The following is a 3989-nucleotide window of genomic DNA, read 5'->3' as shown; positions in this document are numbered from 1 at the left end:
GACCGAAAGGTTTCGGCCCGCCAAAACTCTCGTGAGCGCGCGATTCTCACAATGAGAAGCCCCATTGGAAGCAGACATCGCGCTGAAGACAAAGAGACTGTTCCCAGACCTGTAGGTGCTTGGGAAGGGTGGGGGCGATGACGTCAAAGTTGGGCCAACTTTTCTGATGACAAGAGAGAGTTTGGGAGAATGACTGCCCTGAGAGTTCTGCTTTACATACAGACATAATTTAAACGGTTTTAGAAGCTTTAGAGTGTTTTCTATTCAATAATATTTTTTATTTGACAAAATAAAATCTGTTTACTATGGGCACGCAATTACTCCAGAGGGGGCAGTAAACAGCCCTATCCCCAACAGGTTTTAACAGCCGAGCGCTCAGAGTTCGAGACAGCAAGTGTACGAAAGAGATCTGTGATGGTAGGCAACGTCGTTTTAACTGCATTGCAGTTGATTGGTCAAGATGACATCCATACAAGGCTTGAACTCCAATTTCTACCTCATCACAGTGAAGAAAACAAAAGCCTAAATGTAGGCAAATTTTGCTGTGGGGCAATGAGGAGTTTCAGGTAATTTTCCCCATGTCATCTTTCCCCCCACGCGTGTTCATGGCATTTACATTCATTTGGTCGAGTTCAACTGACCTCATTACTGCATCTGTGTACACTAACATTTCTTAATTTCCCTTTCTCACAATCTTGATTCCCTTTCCGATTTTATAGGTTTTCAACATTTGTTCCATGTCACACCTTGGTCTTAGTATTTTGTGTTTTCTTTATTATTTGGTCAGGCCAGGGTGTGACATGGGTTTATGTTGTTGTATTTCGTATTGGGGTTTTTGTATTATTGGGATTATGGCTGAGTAGGGGTGTTGTATGGGCTTGGCTGCCTGAGGAGGTTCTCAATCAGAGTCAGGTGATTCTCGTTGTCTCTGATTGGGAACCGTATTTAGGTAGCCTGGTTTCGCTTTGTATTTCGTGGGTGTTTGTTCCTGTCTCTGTGTAGTTTCACCAGATAGGCTGTAATAGGGTTCACGTTCCGTTTGTTGTTTTTGTATATGTATAAGTTATTTCATGTATCACGATCTCTTCATTAAATACATGAGTAACCACTACGCTGCATTTCGGTCCGACTCTCTTTTGACAAATGAAGAACGCCGTTACATACCAAAAAATTATCAAACCAACTTAATAGAATCTGATGTATAGCAATGAACATAGGAGAAAACTATTAAAACGAACATTGCAGAATAAAATATCTAAACCAATATATAAGCACACATACTGTAACAAATGTAACAAAACCCAACTACTTTCCCTACAAACCTGCAGCCGTACAGACAAATATATTTTCAAAATAGGTCTTGCTTCTGAAGGATGTATGAAGAACAGCACTGTTGAATGGTCGACGACCAAGGCTAAAATGTCAACGCATGTTTCCCGCTCATAGGGTAAAAGGAGCTTCGAGGCTCATGGGATGAATGGTTGTAATCCACCGTTCTAATGGCCTTACGTGTCAAAGGAAAGTATTTACGAAGAAAGTCAGGAGAAATAAAATGAATTTTTCATGTGGATGAACTCTGAGTGACCTTTTACCTCAGTGTTAGAGGAATTTCGTTTCTATGTGTTAATTAACCAATTCAATTAACCTGTTAGTCCTATAGGGGCAGTATTTCATTTTTGGATAAAAAGACGTGCCCGTTTTTAGCGCAATATTTTGTCACGAAAAGATGCTCGACTATGCTTGGAATTGATAGTTTTGGAAAGAAGACACTCTGACGTTTCCAGAACTGCAAAGATTTTCACTGTGAGTGCCATAGAACAAAATCTACAGGCAAAACCAAGATGTTTGAGCGACCAGGAAATCAACAGGATTTCTGAAGGCACGTTTTCCATGATCGCCTTATATGGCTGTGAATGCGACAGGAATGAACGGACACTTCCTATCGTTTCCCCCAGGTGTCTGCAGCATTGTGACGTATTTGTAGGCATATCATTGGAAGATTGACCATAAGAGACTACAATTGCCAAACGGTGTCTGCGTGGAAATTGGTGCGCAAAAGTCAGCTACCAGTATTTTTCCATCCGAATCAGAGAAGAATGCATGCTTCCAGGGACGGCATTTCAATGAAGAGATATATGACAAAACACCTTGAGGATTGATTCAAACAACGTTTTCCATGTTTCAGTCGATATTATGGAGTTAATTCGGAAAAACGTTTAGGTGACTGAATTTTCGGTTAAGCCAAATGCATAGTAACAAAACGGAACGTTGTGTCCTACACAAGCATCTTTCAGGAAAAACTGGACATCTGCTATGTAACTGGGAGTCTCCTCATTGAAACATCTGAAGTTCTTCAAAGGTAAATTATTTTATTTGATCCCTTTGCTGGTTTTTGTGAATATGTTGCGTGCTAAATGCTAACGCTAAATGCTAAGCTAGCTATCACCACTCTTACACAAATTATTGATTTTCTCTGGTTTGAAAATCCGAGACGACAGGATTGTTAAGAAAAGGATAAGCTTGAGAGCAGGCATATTTATTTCATTTCATTTGCGATTTTTAGAAATCGCTAACGTTGCGTTATGGTAATGAGCTTGAGCTGTAGTCACGCTACCAGCAGAGGAATAAAACTCCCTAGCTAGTTAAAACACTACGTCTGTTTATAAGAAATTGTAAGGTTCTCATTTACATAAAATAGACAGAGACCTGTAAGGAACACAGTCATCAACATTAACCAATAGCGTTTATTCTCGAGAGCTCTTATCAAATACCTTGTACATTGGTTTACATACCTCACATTTTGTCATAAATGTCCCTCCTCCTCAGATACAATAGCAACATAGTTCACAAGTCTTCTCACCTTGTCTGCCACCTGTTAAACAATCTACTACAAGCCCAAGGTCTCTCCCCTCCCTGGGTGGGGACAGAATGTCCTGTAAGGAACACAGTATTCCAGCCGGTCTGACGATAGCTCCATTTGTTTCTAACAAGGAACAGAAAGTCTTTGTTCTAATTCAGAACTAAAACTTCACACATTATATTTAGTGTAATGATTCTAATAAGATTCATACAATCATACAATGACAGGGTGGTATTCGGTTATTTATATTTCTACGTAAATGTATACATCATTTGGTCATTATTCATAAAAATCCCATAAGACTCAGCTAGTTCAGCTTTGTCTGCCCGTGGAGGAGTTGCAGTAGGAACTGGTGGTGGCAGAGATGACACAAAGAAAAAACACTTGAATGTTCCCGCTATCTGTCACTACGTTAATCGTGTTTCTTTTTAATAAGTATTTGAACAAAGCCGGCGTGAAATTTGAGAACATCAAAGTGATGAATAGGGAAAATCAGATGAGTGAGGATGATGCAATTATCATTCAACAAAACAAAGTGTTGCGTCATGTCATGTCAGGAAGAATGCCTCTGTGGATGGAGTTTCATGCATCCTAACAACGTTAGATTGTTGCTATTGCAAAAGCTTGTTATGACAACTGCTATAACACTCATATTAAAATGTAACTCCACTCTTGTTACAATGTAACAAGGGACTACAGACAAAGAAGCTCCACCTCTTATCTTTACTACTGAACGTATATACACGATCATGGGAATCACTTTCCTTGTGCAACAAACAATCTCTAAACATTCCTGTCCTTCTCTCCTCTCACTCTCATGTGTGTAGTCACATGCCGACTCCAGGCACGGCATTGTGGGATAGCTCTGTGGGATAGCTTGGCATGGTGCATGCGGTGCTACGCTTACCGAGAGACTGGCTACACCTGCTGCCAGGGACCTGTGCGTGCCTTCAAGCCGCTGGCTGGCTGACTGGATCTACCTGCTACTCCTGCTAGTGACAGTTTTCAGAGGACTGCATTGCACAGCGGTGTAGTGGAGGAACCTAGCTACTTGCTAGCATGCACACTATTGTGTGTACATTATTTCACTACAGTAGGGAGTTCAAGTGGTGGAACTTGACTCGACAGT

The sequence above is a fragment of the Oncorhynchus keta genome, chromosome 10 (genome assembly GCF_023373465.1).
Source record: "Oncorhynchus keta strain PuntledgeMale-10-30-2019 chromosome 10, Oket_V2, whole genome shotgun sequence".
Taxonomy (NCBI): Eukaryota; Metazoa; Chordata; class Actinopteri; order Salmoniformes; family Salmonidae; genus Oncorhynchus; species Oncorhynchus keta.
Note: the sequence above shows the minus strand (reverse complement) of the source record.